The sequence below is a fragment of the Peromyscus leucopus genome, chromosome 10 (genome assembly GCF_004664715.2).
Source record: "Peromyscus leucopus breed LL Stock chromosome 10, UCI_PerLeu_2.1, whole genome shotgun sequence".
NCBI classification, from domain to species: Eukaryota; Metazoa; Chordata; class Mammalia; order Rodentia; family Cricetidae; genus Peromyscus; species Peromyscus leucopus.
In genome coordinates this window covers 18502113-18519636 of record NC_051071.1, presented here as the reverse complement: position 1 = coordinate 18519636, position 17524 = coordinate 18502113, and positions in this window count along the sequence as shown.

The window sequence follows — 17524 nt, the reverse complement described above, 5'->3', positions numbered from 1 at the left end:
ACTACAACTAAAAATTTAAGCAATTTTAATGTCAACTTTTTCAGATTATGGATGCATATTTGGGGACTGGGCTCTTCTTGGATTAAAGCTGTACAATAAATCACTTGATATTGTCAATTAGTTTCTGGAAATTGTTGCTGAATTTAAGGTAATTTGTCTTTAAATGAAATAGATAAGCATATATATAACAAATACATGCATTTCTTACATAGAAGAAAGTATCCTATAGATTTCTGACTGTGGAAACTAACCTTTGTATTCACACTGGAATGAATTCAGTTCCTTACCCATGGGTCTTTAGTTCTGGCATTTAAAAATAAAGCAAATGGCACCACTCCAGAATTAATGCCAAATGCATGCTTCAGCAATAGTCACCATGAAGATTGTAACTTTCCATGCTTTTGACATTTCACAAATTCTGACTGTAGAGAGAGTGGAGCAAATTTTAAACTGTTAGCCCATTTTATTATAAACATAAAGGAACACATTTCCCATTACAGCACAGTAACTTTCATTTTATGAATGTCCAGATCAAAGCATTAAAGCTATTTTATGTATTCCAACAGGATTTTCCAAAAGATGTGTCAGGCTTTATGAAAGAGAACAAGCTGGGAGGAGCTGGACATAAAGTATGGCTTGGTTTTATGATCAGTGTCTACAATCTGCAAAGTTTCTAAAACACAAGGAACTGAGAGTTTCTCCAAGCATAACATTCTTTATTTGATTCTACAGAAATAAAGTATATTTATCATCCATATTACTGATGTTTATGATTGCCTAAGCATAAAATAAGAAGAAAGAATGGCCGCTGCTTACTACCAAGCACAGGTTAATGAAATCTCTGCTTCTGTATGTTTTTTGAATAACTGTCCTCTGGTCTTAAAATAGTTCTTCCAACACAGTTCTTCTGCCATTATTCTCTCATTAAATCATCACATAGATAATTGTATCCTATTGACAAAAGAATCTACTGAAGCGCACTTTCCTTTCTATCAAGTAAAGGTCACAGGAAGTGAAGACAGCTATTAAGTAAATAGCAAATAAATTCAACTCCACAGAAAATGTCTTCATGTGCACACACTGCAGAGAGGAAAGGTATGAAACTGAAAATACAGGTTTCAAGTTTAAGATACATGTAAAAGCACTGTAGTATTTTGACAAAGCATAATGAAATGATACAAATGAAATCTCCCTGGCTCTTTCAGTGACAGAAACAATGTAAAAAATTTTTACTACCAGTTCAATAGGGAACTAGCTCTTTTTTGCTGATTTAAATAGTCTATATAATATCAAATAACTATAATAATGATGAAGCTTTATACAGTTTTTTCTTTTGTCAATGCATATTATAATCATATAAAGAACTTTTACACACAGAGAGAAAGAAAAGAAAATCTTACAGCTGAAACTTGATTAACTAAAATAATTATACTTTTTATCAAGCCATGAAAAGAATTAATTTATCTTTCTCTAAATTAAAACTATATTTAGTCAATAGAAGTAAACATAAATCTTGAATACCAAGAGACACTTACAAAGTGTTGGCTAAAGATGATTATTCCAACTCAATATATCAGTGTAGAGGCATAAATATGATGCTTTTTGCTAAATATTTAGTTTTCTCCTCATAGATACAAATCTTAGAACCACAATATGCCAGTCAGCCCTTGCCATTGCAGCAAAACAATTGAAATAATAAACAAAAGAGAAAGAAAACTTAATTTTGCCTTAAGGCTTCAAAGTTTTCTATTTTTGGTTGCTTGGCTTCTTGTTTAGGGAGCTGTGATGGCATTGGAAATCATGAAAAAAAAAAGCAAAGCTGCTCATTTTATGGCAGAGAGATGAAGGGGCTGGGCAGGTCTCATACCTGCCTCAGGGCATGCCCCCAGTGTGTTCTTGGTCTTGGCTCTTAAACGTACTAGCACTTCTCACGGGCTAATATAATAGTTACTTTTGGGGTTGGGGATTTAGACTTGGGTTCAATCCTCAGCTGCTCGCCGCCCCCCCAAAAAAAAAGAAAGAAAAAAATAGTTACTTTTTCTGTTTCTGTGACAAAACACCCTGAGGAGAGCAATTTAAGAGACAAGGGGTTTGTTTGGGCTTATAGCTTCAGGGATCACATTCCATCATGGCAGAGATGTGGCCACAGGAGTGAGAGGCCAGCAGCCACATGGCATCTGTAGTCAGGAATCAGACAGTAAACAGGAAATGGGGCTGGACTCACAACCTGCAACAGTGAGCCACTTCCTCCAGGAAGGTAGCTACCTTCTGGAGGTAGAAACTGTTCAGAACAGTTCCAGCAACTGAAGAGCAACTGTCCAAACACAGGAGCCAAGAGAGGAAAATTTCATATTCAAACAACAGCAGCTGGCAACTAATCCTCTAGCTTGTAGGTCTTTAGGGTACATTAATAAATTAGTTTTTATTTGATTAAATACAATTACATCATTTCCCCCTTCTTCTCCTCCCTATAAGTCTTCCCATGTTGTTCTCATGTTTTTCTCCAAAATTCATGGTCTCTTTTTCTTTAATTATATATACATGCAAATAATATATTCATATAATATATATACAAATATATGCAAATAAATATATCAATGCAGTCTGCCATAGCCATTTGGTGTTTCTTGTATTTATTTGTTTTTAGAGCTGACCACTTGGCATTGTATAGCCAATTAAGGGGTTCACCCTGGGGCAGACTAATTATCTTGTTCTCAGTAGTCTTTAATTGCCTGTAGCACTTCATCAAAAGGTGGGGCACTACAATGATGCCCTCATCCATGTTAACAAATTAGTATTGTCATTTCTCAGGTCTTGTTTAAGCAGCCATGTTGTTGAGAATTCATGGGTTTGGCTTCCCTGTCATACACAGAAGAATCACCCTTTCAGCAGTGAGGTCATGGATCTTAGAGGAGAAACTACTCCCACTTTCCCAAACCAGTATAACTCCTAACAAAATTCTACCTATTTCTCCTTTTGCCCACCGAGAAGTGTAGCTCCCACTCCCCACCAAAGAAGCTTCTTTTTGCAGCAGAGCCCACTGCAGAAAGTCACAACTGGTCAAAATGCAGACAACAGTGCCCAGCTTCAACTCATAGATACATCTATAACACAACACTTACACCGAAGGCTCAGGGAATATGGAGGAAGAAAGGGTGGAAAGATTGTGAGAGCCAGAAGAAGAAGAACTCTGGGAGACTTTTAAAAACCCACACCATACCCACAGCATGTATTTTATATGACAGAGACTGTATGAGACCTATGAGACAGGACTAAGACACCGGGATAAGGAGAGAAACTAGTAAGAAGCAATGAAGTGGTGACAAAAGAGGAGGCGTGTGCTTTTCTTTTGATCAGAACGAGGACTTTCAAATAGATTGATGTAAGTTTGCCACACCAAAAATATAGAAAGATGGATTCCTACATATAAATAAAATCAACTCTGCAGTGAGAACACAGAGAAGCTGACTTCACAGAATTGTAGTGAGTGTTAGTGCTGAGACTGTTTCCTTAAATAACAAGATGGTCTTAATGAGAGTGGACTGACCTCCAGAACTCCAAGCACCAAGATGTCTGCACTTCCTCCTGGGATAACACACACTACTTTGTTATATAGATATTTGTTACACATGTTCTATTTCAAGATGGTGTGTAAAATCATATTTAAAAAAAAAAAGTTTGCCCAATCTAACAATACGTTTATATTTTATTGACAATATCACTAACAGCCATAGACCTCTATGTGAACACTCAGGTCTTTAGATAAGTGCTCTGAAGTGCATTCTTCCCCTGCTTGAGTGGACAGCCTGGTTTTCAACAACATGAACTGTGTTGCCTCTCTGATTCCTGACTACAATGACATAATCTTTCTGTCTGTGAGGTGTGCTGGGAAGGGAGTCTTCCCAACAGCTATTAGCCTTGACTTAAGAAAACATACTTTAAATCAAAAATACACTTTAGCTTCACATTTAGAGTTGTAGGGGAGTAAAGTTATCATGAAAACTTTAATGATGTGCTGCCAAGATTTCTCAGTGGGTAGGAGTACTTGCCACACAAGAAAGACAGTTCAAGTTTGATTCCCAGAATCCATGTAAAGGAGAAAGAAGAGCTTGACTTCATGAAGACCTCTCATCTCCACGAGTGCCACAGCTTACATAATTATGCCCTACACACACATACACACACACACACACACACACACACACACTGTTTTTTTAAATTAAGAACATTTTACAACATTAAAAACCTGCTATCAGAAGATGATAAGAATATTTATAGCAATAAGACCAAAGAAAGCCCCAAGCCATCATTCTGTTGTCTGAACTCTGGCAGGTGCTGAGATGGGAAGTTGCTAGAGAGTGCTGTCCTTTTATTTTATATTATACTGATCATTAAATGTCCTAAGATTAAGAACAGCATTTGACTTTGTTGCTAATGTGTCAGGGTGTTGGCAAAATCTATAGAGATTATGCACTTTTCATGGCATTACCCAATCATGTGTTGTGTTCTTGAATGTTCTTCAGCTCCAAGGACCAGTTATTCACTTGTGGCCACCTCAAGTGCAGATGTCTCTTGTTAGGAAAATGAAGCCTCAGATAAACTCAGATGAAGGAACAAAAATGAGAAGAAACTGAAGACAACATCCTTTCCCAAAGGTTCCCATTGATCCTGTTTCTCTGCTTCCTCCCACACAGGGCTCATGGGATTCCAAAAGGGATATAAGGAAGCGTGACAAGGGCTTTCCATGAGAGAGGGGAAAGAAAAGGTTCATACAAGAGTCACTGAATTTAACCTTTTACAAAATTGTGTGATATAGAGAAAAGAAACAGAGTTCTGGGGTGATACACAGAGTAGAACATGACTTAGTTCTTTAGTCAAAAAGAGTTCTACCAGAAAAAGTAACTTTTATAGTGATACAAGAAAAAAAAGCCAAAGGAAATAAAGTTTCTGGATCAGACAATGCCCTGTCCTTAGTGAGGTCGTTAGTGCTGCAAAACCGTGTGATGCTGAACTAGGTCCATCTTCTGTGGGGAAAACTTTCGAACATTTCCCATTGTGAGTCCTTCCTGGCAGCTTTAAACGCTAAGACATTATTTTAAAAATTCAGTAAGAAAGAACTTAAGAAAAATGGAGTGTGTGTTTTAAAATAGGAAAATTGTCTTTGATACAAAATGAAAGTTCATTAGGAAAAGACAAAAAGAGGGCCTGATTTATATAGAAGCTCCCCTCCAAGCTCCCACTTGGTCCACTATCTAAATGAGTCCTTGTTGGTTGATTGTAAGCCACCATTTTTTGCTAAGGTCAGGTAGCAAAATGAGACTTCCTGGAGGACTTATCTTGACCATGAAAAGAAAAATACATCTCTGTAGCACGAATCCTAATTGGTTTTAATAACAAAAACCCAGAGTCAGATATCAGGGTAAAAGCCGAAAGATCAGAGATGCAGAGCAGCCATCCACTAGTTCTTACCTCTAGGAATCCTCCACCTGAAAGAGCCTGGGCTCCTGTCTCCTCATGCCTTACATTCCTCTCTCTGCCCAGCTATATCACTTCCTGTCTCCACCTCCTAAGTGCTGGGATGAAAGGTGTGTGCCACCACTGCCTGGCCTCTATGGTTATCTAGTGGCTAGCGCCACCCTCTGAGCTTCAGGCAAGCTTCATTTGTTAAAGCACAAACAAAATATCACCACACATCTCAGACAGGGGCTTCCAAATTTCAGGTTCCAGTTCTCCCAGGAACACAGAATTCATATGGCCTTCCATTCATAAAAGAAATTACAGACTCTGCTGTTAGCTCAGACCTATCTAATTACTTTAGGCACTTCCTAAAGATTCAACTTTCTTTAAAGGTCATAAGCATCATAGATCATATCTTACTTAATATTGTCTTCATCTGTACGCTCTCCTTTCAATTAGCTACTGGGCTATTATAACCTCTGTGACTGTCATTGTAATATTGCTTTCTTTGACAATAGGGAATTTAAAACAATTATTTCACTGTAGGAAATGTTGATCATGTATTTGTCCTCTTACATTTTTCTGACATTACACCAAGTCTACTTATGTGAATGAATTGTAGAATAAGATTAAGGCAAGACATCTTTCCTTCATATACAACCCTAGGAGGAGTGACCTTCCATTACAACACAGGCTGTCTAGAAATTTACTGAGACTTTTTGTACTGTCTTCTTTGATATGCAAGAGCTTTTACAGGAATCATTTGGTATTCGTTTACATAGATTCACCAAGCAATACCTGAGTGCCTACCATGGCTCATGCATTAGATATATTCCAATGTTTTCAGCTTATAACAATAACAACAACAACAAAAAAAAAAAAAAACTAGTAGTATTGAGGAACTTCCATTTTCACAGCTAATCAGTCTTTTACAAACTCCTGTATGGCCCCCCTTCCTATTTCCCCACTAGGGGGCGAATGTTCCCAGTGCAGGAGTGCTAACGAGTGGCCTGATTTATTGCAAAGGGGTAAAAATTGCCCTCATGGGGCAGATCATGAGGCTCAGCAGAGTGTTAGAGTACAAAGAAGCAGATGCCTGTCACAGGGTGTTGGGGGCTGGCAGGACTCACAGGGCGAGGCAGAGCTATGAAGCCTTTTCTCCCAGACTAGTTTATTTGTCCTCTTAATCATCCTGGCAATGAAACAGCCCAGTATCAGCTAAGCTCCTTCTGACACAACCCCAAAATGCTTTGTTCTCCTTCCACTCCAACAGTTTCCATCAAATCAATCTCCTGCTCTCCTGTGCCCACGGGAATCCTCCAGGACCAAACCATTCTTTCTAAAATCCAAGTGCAGCTAAGGTTGGCTCTGGGCTTTCTGCCCTACACTCCATGCTCCTTCCAGTTCCATGGCTATGCCACATACACTGTCCTGCCTCTATCACTACGTTATCTATGACACAAACAGTCTTATAAATTAAAAAAATACTGAAATTTTAAAGATATTTGTAGCTTTAAATTAACATACAAAGTATTAGGTCTCATGTCATTTTCAAACATAATTTCTGTTGATCCTTTTTTCTCTAATCTCACTCACCTTCTTGTATCCTTCCATTTCTAGGAGTCTACTTTCTATTTTTATGTCATGTGTTCAATTTCCTTCCACCATTCAGCACCATTTTTGTTATAATTTATTAAGTTTAAAGTTGTAGACATTGTGATAAATAGTATTTTTATTTAACATAAAATTACATCATTTTATCACTTCCCTTTCTTCCAGTTCCATATCAAATATATGACCCTTTATTCTTGAATTGTGTGTGTGAGTGTGTGTGTGTGTTATAAAATCTCCTGGATTGGTTTAGTATTTCGTGTATGTATGTTTTTAGGGCTGGCCACCTGTACCTGACAGCATTTAAGAGGCTTATCCCCAGAGAAACTTAATTCTCCCTCAGCAGTCTTTTAATTGCTGTAGGAATGCAGCCACTTGACATTTCCCCTAGCTACAATAGCATGTGAACTGTAATCACTGTTCAGGTCTTGTTTAAACAGCCATAAGGTTGAGATTTCATGGTGTAGCTTCCCTGTCAAATCCAGAAGACACAATCTTGCAAATTTCCCAGTCCTCTGGCTCTTAAAATCTTTCTGCACTCTTTTCATGGAGGTTCCCTGAGTCTTAGGTGTGGGGGTTGTTGTAGATGTATCAGTTGGGGTCAAGCATGCCACAATCACTTGTTCTCTGCATTTTGAGCAATTTAGCTTTCTGTAATGGCCATTTGCTGTAAAAAGAAGCTCCTCTAATGAGGAGTAAGAGCTACTCTTTTGTGTGCTTAAGAAGTATTTAAGATTCGTTTAGGAATTATACTGGGTAAGGAAAATGTCACTATTAGGTCCTCCTCTAGGATCTATAACCTCAATAGCCATGGGTGATTGCTTACGTTTACTGTACCAGAATGATTTCTCTCCTATCAAGCAGGCCTCAAGTCCAATTAAATAATTGTTGGTTATCACCAAGATGTAAGTACTGCTATTGCACCTTTAGAAATGTAGTGCTTCATCAGTCATTGTTATAGTTTATAGGAGTCAGCTGGGCAGGATTATTAATTGTTTTCCTCCTTCGTCAGCTTGCATAATGTCTTCCAGTACTACAAAAGCTAATCCTGAGGAAAGAGGCTTTGAAGTCAGATCCAGCTGGAGTTCTCTTAGTCCTATGTCCAAACTGTGTGGCGTCCTCAGCAACAGGGACTTATCTTTAAGTTCTGGGAGGTAACTAAAGGTAATAACAGACTACATTGTTCGGGAAGTCTCTTGAATTACCCTGATCAAGAACTCAAAAGTTTTATCATGTCTAGAACTGGGATTTTGTTAAGTCTATGGCTCTTTGTAGGAGATATTTCATCTCAAGAGCATTAATTAATATATGATATACATACATACATACATACATACACACAATATATGTGAAATAACCTTAACCCATTTTAGGTGAATATAAATGATTTCCTATGGCTATTTCAAGCATCCTTAGTGTTATTATCCCACCTCCCTCCCTCCCTCTTTCTCTATAGTATTCCTTCTCCACTCCCCAATTTTCCCGCCCCCATACCCGATATCCCTTGTGTCATGCTATTTCCCTTCTCCAGAGCCTCTTCCCCTCCCTGATGGTTCCTTTGTACTTTCTTGGTTTCTGTTGCTACTCCAGGTAATATGTTCACATCTGAAGGTTTGGAGCTAAGAACCACAGATGAGAGAGAACATTCAATGTTTGTCTTTCTGGATTTGAGTTGTCTTGCTTAATATAGTGTTTTCTAGTTCCATCCACTTATCTGCAAATTTCATTTTTCTTTACAGCTTCTGCTGTGCATATCTATTTTTCATCATCCATTCATCAATTGAAGGACATTTAGGTTGTTTCCACTTACTAGATATTGTAGATACTGTTGAGGAATTACCTTTGAGGTAGGATGTTGAATCCTTTGGACATATACCAATGAGTGATACCAATAGGTCATATGGTAGATTTGTTTTCAGCTTTTTGAGAATTTTTCACTAATTTCCAGAGTGGCTGCACCAGTTTGCAATTCCACCAACAGTGGATGAGGGTTCCCCTTACCCCCCAGCCTCATCAGCATTTGTTGTCAGGTATTTCTTTAATCTTAGCCATCCTGACTAGGGTAAGATAAGATTCAAAGTTGCTTTAATTTTCATTTTCCTAATTGCTACAGATGATGAAGACTTTTTGCGATATTTCTTAGTCATTTTATTTCTTCTTTTGAGAACTCTTTAAATCCATAGCCCATTGTTTAATTGGGTCATTTGTTTTCTTGACTGTGCTTTGAGGTTTTAGTCTGGACATTAATCCTGTATTTGGCTGGAGAAGCTTCACTCCTTCTCTGTTGTCTTTTGCTTCACTGGATTGTTTTCTTTGCTGTACAGATTTTTAGCTTTATGTGCTTCCACTTGTCAAGTATTGGTCTCAATTCTTGGACAAATGGGGTCCTATTTAGAAAGCTCTTTCCTACACCTATAATTCTGGGGTACTAGTGCCTGTTTACTTTTAAAAGTTTCAGTATTTCATGCTTTACAGCGAGTTCTAATATAAGACCTCAATGGATAAACATTTGGAGTCAACTCTTGTGCAAGGTAATAAATACATATCTAAACTCTCTCTTTCACATGTAGACATCCAGTTTTCACAACACCATTTGTAGGAGTCACTATTCTACATCCAGTGTATTTTTTGAGATCTCAGTCAACTATCAGCTGGCTGTAGTTAAGCTCTTCTATTGAGTTCCATTGGTCTACATGTCTAAGTTTTTGTGCCAATACCATACTATTCACACTACTATAGCTCTGCAGTATACCTTCAAATCTAGAATGGTAATCCCTCCAACATTGTTCTTTTTACTCAAGATTTCTTTGGCTCTCTGGGATCTGTATGGTTCCTTATGAGTTTTAGGACTTTTTCCCCACCTATTTCTTTAAAGAATGCTGTGGGGTTTTGACTGGGATTGCATTGGTCAGCAAATTGCTTTGGGTAGAATGGTCATTTTCACAATATTGATTCTATCAAACCACAAGCATGGGAAGTCTTTCCATTTTTCTTTCTTTAGTTTTTCAAGATAGTGTTTCTCTGTGTAGCCCTGGCTGTCCTAGAACACTCTCTGTAGACTAGGTTGGTCTCAAACTCAGAGATTTACCAGTCTCTGCCTTCCGAGTGCTGGGATTAAAGGCATGCACCACCACTGCCCCACATAAATGCTTTTTTTTGGGGGGGGGTAGTTTTTAGACACAGGACTTTTCTGTAGCCCTATGTGTCCTGGAACTCACTCTGTAGACCAAGCTGGCCTAGAACTCAGAGATCCTCCTGCCCCTCCCTTTTCTGATGTCACCCTTAATCAATCTTTTCAGTGCTTTCATTATAGAATTCTTTCACCTCTTTGGTTAGCTTCATTCCTCGATCCTTTGTTTTCCTTGTGGCTATCATGAATGGGAGTGTGTCTATGACTGCTTCCTCAGCTTGTTGGGGTATTTAAAAAGCTACTGATTTTTAAGGTTGATTTTTGTATCCTGCCACTTTGCTGAAACTGTTGCTTCTGCTTTTCTGGCAGAATTTTCAAATAACCATTTGCAAATAGGGATTAATTTGACTTCCTTTCCTGTATGTATCTAATTTCCTTCTCTTGCTTTATTGCTTCAGCTAGTGTTTCCAGCACTATATTGAAAAGAAAAGGAAGAGTAGGCAGCCTTGTTTCATTCCAATTTTAATGGGAGTGCTTTGGGGATAACGTGGGTTTGTCATACAGAGCCTTTATTATGTTGAGGCATGCTCCTTCCAGCATCAGTCTCTCTAGGACTTTTTGTTTGCTTGCCTGTTTTTGTTGTTGTTTTGTTTTGTTTTCAAGACAGGGTTTCTCTATATAACAGGACTTTTATCATGGAGGCATTTTGGATTTTGTCAAAGGGTTTTCCTGCATTTATTGCAATGATCATGTGAATTTTTTGTCTTTAAGTCCCCTTATATGGTTTATGATATTTATTGACTTACATATGTTGAACCATCCCTGTATATCTCTGGGATAAAGCAAATTTGATCATGGTGGATGATCTTTTTGATATATGCAGTTTGCAGTATTTCACTGAGGAATTTTTGCATCTGTGGTCATCAGGAATATTGGTCTGTAGTTTTCTTTTTGTTGTTATGTCTTTACCTGATATGGGTATTAGTCATAACTTTTTTGTATATATGTGCCTATGTGAGCACAAGTGTGGCTGCCCAGAGGCCAGAAGATGCATCAGATCCCCTACAAGTGGTTGTGAGCTGCTGGACATGGGTGCTGTGAACAAAACTGTTCCACTTCAAGAGCACCAAGCACCATGAACAGCTGAATCATTTCTTCAGTCTCTTTAGCACCGCTCCCCACCCCAATATGGTCCTTTCTATTTCCATGACCACATTTTCTGTAATTCTTTTTATTAACTGTAGCTAGAGTTTTCCTGCCTTGCCCACAGTCAGGACAAATCTTTGTCACCCACCAGTCCCACAGCCGCTCAGACCCAACCAAGTAAACACAGAGACTTATATTGCTTACAAACTGTATGGCATGGCAGGCTTCTTGCTTACTGTTCTTATAGCTTAAATTAATCCATTTCCATAAATCTATACCTTGCCACGTGGCTCGTGGCTTACCGGCATCTTCACATGCTGCTTGTCCTGGTGGCAGCTGGCAGTGATCCTTCTGCCTTTCTGTTCTTTTTTTTCTCCTCTGTTAGTCCCGCCTATACTTCCTGCCTAGCCACAGGCCAATCAGTATTTTATTTATTGACCAATCAGAGCAACACATTTGCCATACAGAACATCCCACAGCAATTAACTAAATACGAATTCTCTGAAAAGCAATTGGTGTCCTGATTGATTAAAAAACTTTCAAGTAATCGAGTATAAAAATAGTTATTGGTTCAATATTGATAAAGAAAACACAAGTCCTTTGAGAAGATACTTAGGATAACTCTAGTATCTATTTTTTTTGAAAGTGCATGCATCTTACAAGGTTTACAAATACAGCTTCTCAAGGCAACCTTCCTCATCCATGCCAGATAAACACAATTGATCATAAGAGTCTTCCTATACATACTTTGTAACAACATCCCTATAATAATCAATGGGTTCTCAGAAACACTAGCTTTTCATCAGAATACCAAGAGAATCACCTGGAAACCTATGGAATCTATATAAACATAAAATCCCAACCCCCATTTCTGAATGAGATTCATAAGTGATTCATTTGTCAATTAAAGTTTAGAAGCTCCATGAGTAACACTGAAGGGGATCTAAAACTCACGTGCTCTTTACAATGCCCAACCCCCATTGCCTACTTCCAGGTCTCACTGCCTTGCCATCTGAGAAGATGAGTAATACATAAACTGCTGTTTCCTCCATTTATTTCAGAAGAACCAGACAACCCAATCATACCTCATTATTCACTACTCACTAATTACCATGTGCGGTTCTTTCCTTTTCAGATTCAATTTCCACCATTCCTAAACTATTGAAATTCCACTATTCTGCCCTTTAGGATCTAGGGACAGCCATAGCAATCTAAACATTTCCATCTATCTTGAAATATTTCTTTCACCCAAATGCTATTCAAGTAGTATGTACCCTAAAGCCCTATCAATAGAGATTCCTTTCCTTCTCACTACACTTATGAAAGTGGGAGTGAGGAAAGGATAATACTCCTTTTGGGGCTTTAACATAGTTTCAGGATCATGGTCTTCACATAGTTCGTGTCTTTATAGCCCCTATCATCGCCAGGCATGCTAGGATTATCATATGTGCAATGCAAGCACATGGAGAGTGGAGAGAGGTGGATCCGGAGTTAAAGGTCAGCCTTAGCTGCACAGTTACTAGACTTGAAGGGACTATTCTTAACAGACCAATCGATAGATGATTCTGCAGTAGATAATATTCAATCTTAGAATACTGTGATGTTGCAGATCATGTCCAGTGTCCTTAGCATGTGGACTAAAAGCTTAGGGACTGAATTATTCCTTCCCTATAAACAAATCTCCCAGTACTATGGAGAAGAATATATATTTCATCCCTACTACAAATCAGTTCCAGTACAATGCTAAAAAACAAAAGTAACTGAAATACAAGTGATTAAATGACCTAATTCAAGATCATGATTCCTAACATAGAAACACAAGGAACATGAAAAATCAAAGCAAAACAGCACCTCCAAATATCCCCAATCTTGCAGTAATATATCCCAACAAGAACTGGATGAAATAATCACCATTCCACTCGTTGGAACTGTGGACTGAATAAAGAGGGAGAGCTAGGCCCTAGCATTCAACACTTTTGGTTTCCTAACTGCAGTCACAATGTAACTGGCTGACTCAAGTATACCACCATGGTGGACTGCAACTTTGAATGGTGTGCCAAAATAATCCTGCAGTTCTTACATTGCTTTGTTCAGGTATTTTAACATGAGACAAGTAACTAAATTATGAAATAATGCAATCTAATACAAAAAGTGTTACCAGCACAAACTAATGCAAAAATTGTTTCCAGCAATGGGATTGTCTATAACAAACCTGACTAAGATGGTTCTGAGGTCTTTGGAATGGTTTTAAGGAGAAATATGGAAGAGTTTAGAACATGGGTTCTAAAAACACTTAAAAATATTTATAGTAAAAATACTGTAAGCAGAGATAAATGACCCATTCTGGTGGAAGCTTGGAAGAATACTGGGGGGAAAAAAGATAGCAGAAGATAGGTGAATGAGGTTTCAAAGGGCAACAAAGACTTCTATAAAGAATTAGGCTTTGTGACTTTGGGTTATACTCTGGAAAAAAAAAACAGCTATATTCTATGTCTTAAGAAACCTAGTGAGGTTGAGTTATGTACTACATACACGTTGAGTTATGTACTAACTTACACGGCAGAGGACATGTCAAGACAGCACAGCATTCAGGCTGTAGCATGGGAACAGCTCAGTTAGGTCTACAGTAAGAAAAAGAAGACATGAAAAATGGAAGTTCATTAGGAAAAGTTGTATGAACAGGTCTGTTCCTCCAGAGAACCCTGACTAATGCAGATGTTGGCACTGGAAGCAGTTTTAGAGCAACAGAACTATAAGTGTGAATCTTTTCAGTATTTGGAATAGGCTTTCCAATTTGTCAACACTGACAGTTACTGAAGCCTCTCCAGTTACTGAAAGTTCTAGAAGCTTGGAGACTACTGAAAGTACCTGGTGTGAACTAGTTTACAAATTTAAAGAGACAAATGCATTTGATTATCCTGACTGACTAATTGCAAAAGATATACATAAAGATGTACATAAAACTTTGGCAATTTGTAGGAAACAGATGCCGGATGGTTGTTTCAAACATCTCTAGAAAAATTGACAAAGGAAATGAATGAGCACCATGATAAAATTAACCAACTTCTAGCATCTTAGAATACAATGAAAGACAACACTGTACTAGGTGACAAAATTGACTGGCCCCAGATGTGTGTATGTATAGTCTGAAAGTTTCCAAGTGTGTCCTGGAAAAGAATCTTTTTAGTAGCCAAAGAGCTCAAGTTGTGGAAAATCAAACTAAAGACTTCATTATGAGGCTAGCTGAATTATTGCGAAAAATTTAAGTCCCAGCCTCAGCAGTTAAAGTAAGGGCATTAAAGAATGGGGTCCTACAACTTGGGGTAGAAATGTGTGGGAGGATTCTATTGATGTTGAGAACTCTGAATACTAAGGAATATACATAAACAACACATTTACAGATTGATAAAGGGATCATTAAAGAAATTGGCAAAAAAAATCTAAAATTGATAAAACACTTAGCTAATCAAAAGAAAAGACCTAAATTAATAAAATTAGAGACAGAACAGCTCTCAATGAAACTCAGATCATCAGGACACACTTTAAATCCATATTTCTATACATTGAAAAAGTTTTATAAATAATTCAAATTTGACTTACGAAAAATAAACCAAAAAGATATTATCAACTTAACCAATATGCAAGATGTAATGAGACTGAAGTGGTATTCCACTTATTATTCTGTCCATTTGAATAAAGTCCTTGAAACCTTAGCTAAAGCAGTAAGAACAGTGATAAAAAATAGGAAGGGAAGATATTAGATTATACCTATCTTTGGATGATATGGTCTTAAATATGAAAGATCTTACAGGTTCTTCAAGAAAATTCTTACAACCAATAAACATTTTCAACAAAGGAGCAAGAACCCAAATTAATACAAAAATTTAAAATTTTCTATGTAAAATAAGCATACTGAAAAAGAAATAAGGAAACAAAAAACCTTTCATTTCAAAATAAAAAATACCTTAGAATAAATGGGCCACTGACAAATCAAAGTAAGAATATGCTATAAAATGAGCGTGCCCCATAGGTCCTATGTTTAAATACTTGGTCCCCTGTCGGTAGAGCTGTTTGGGAAGGACTAGGTGTGCTCATGTTAGAAGAGGTTTGTAGCTGAAAGTGGGCTTGAGGTTTCAAGATTTGTTATTCCCAATGTGCTGTCTGCCTCCTACTCTTCCATCCTAGTGGGAGCTTGGCAGAGAGTAGTGATGAGAACTATGCAGACTCTGGAGGCCCAGCTCAAAGGGTTTCAGAGGAGAGTAATATTAGCAGCCAGGCTAGAAATCATTCTTGAGATACTCTGACCAAGAATGTAGATGCTTTCTCCTCTTTAACAATTTGCCTGAAGCTAAACTAAAAAGTAATGAACTAATTTCTTTGTTGGAGATTATAAACCTAATATTGACTCGGCCCTGTGATTATTAGCAATCACTCTTATGAGGGCCTATGGTGATAAAAAGCAAGCAGGGCAAAAGAAATACAAAATGCATGGTTTGAGGAGAAAAAGAACACTAAGAAATTTAGTGTTGGAGCCAGAGCTTGTGCTGAATATGTAAGAAAGAGAAGCAGAATCACCGGGAGGGGGGGGGGGGGTACCTCTTAGGGGAAGACTCCACTCAGCTAATCTTCCAATTTGTAAATGAAAAAAGCCTAAGAATTTTCTGCTCCAAAAAAGGGAGGGAGGGAGGAGGAGGGAGGGAGGGAGGGAGGGAGGGAGGGAGGGAGGGAGGGAGGGAGGGAGGGAGGGAGAAGGAAGAAAAAAAAGAAAATGCTGCAAATGTAATTCAATGGGGTCAGACTCAACCCAAGCAGGAAGCAGAACTTGAAAGTATTGTCCACTAATTGATACTTGAGAGTATTCACCATTAATGCATGGTTCTGGCTTCAGTCATGAAAGATGCTGAAGCCAAGCAATGTGTGGTCCATGAACGGTAAGGACAAGAGGTCTTCAGAGACTACTCCATGAAGCTGTGGAAATGATGTCTGGTTTGAATTGGAGATTCCAAGACATTAGAGGTGCAAGGGCCATGGGATCTCTGCCAAAGAGAACTGCATCGGAGAAACCAGCTCACACCATGTTGCAGGAAGCAGATCTGAAAGGGCAGAGCCATGTGTGTCCTTTGACATAAAACACGAAGCTACAAGATTTAGTTTGCACTGCAAGGTTTCAGTCTTGATTGGGTCCAGTATTTCCGCACTACATCCCCATCTTTCCCTCTAGAATGATAATATGTAGTCTGTTCTGTAGTATGTTGCAATATGTAATATGAAGTATGCAATTTGCTTGGTGGTTTGAAGAATGGCTTCCACAGGCTTGATCTTTGAATACTGGGTCCCCACTTGAGAGAACGATCAGGGAAAGATTAGGTGTGGTCTTGTTGGAGGTGTGTCAAAGCAGCTGAGTTTTTTAGGTGTGCTTTCTGCCTCCTGCATGTGTAAGATGTGAGCTCCCAGCTACTGCTCCCATCACCTACAATTATGCCTTCATTCCGCCATCATAAACTCTAACCTCTGGAACAATATGCCCAATTAAACTATCTTTTATAAATTAAATTGCCTTGGTCATGGTGTTTTATCACAGAAATATGAAAGAAATGAAAATACACCCCCAAATAGCCAAAATAATACTTGGGGGTGAAAGGCTAACTGTAAGAGGTATCATAGTTGATTTTACAATATACTACAGAGCCCTAGTACCAAAACCAGCATGGTATGAAACAAAAACAATCATATAGACCAATGCAGTAGAATACAGAGCCCAGAAACAAACCTAAAGTTACAGCCTCTCAATTACTGACAAATATTCCAAAAACAAATATCGAAGGGGAAAGATTCCTCTACAAATATTTCTGACAAAACTTGGTATGAACAATGCTGAAGAATGAAACAAGAACTCCTCTCTCATCCTACACAAAATTCAATTCTACAGGAACCTCAGCCTTTGATGTAAGATCCAAGACAGAGCTTACTGCCTTGAAGGAGGAAGACACTTCTGAGCATGCAGCCCAAGCAGGCAAGAGTCATCCTTAAAGGAGAAAGAGTCGTCATTACACACAGCCCAGAAACCATAAGTGCACTTCATCTGAAATAGACTCTTACATTCTTCATCAATGAAGGACTGTCACTGCGAAGGAGGGAGAAGGCACAGAAAGCTAAAAGCCCAGCAAAACTAAGCAGTGT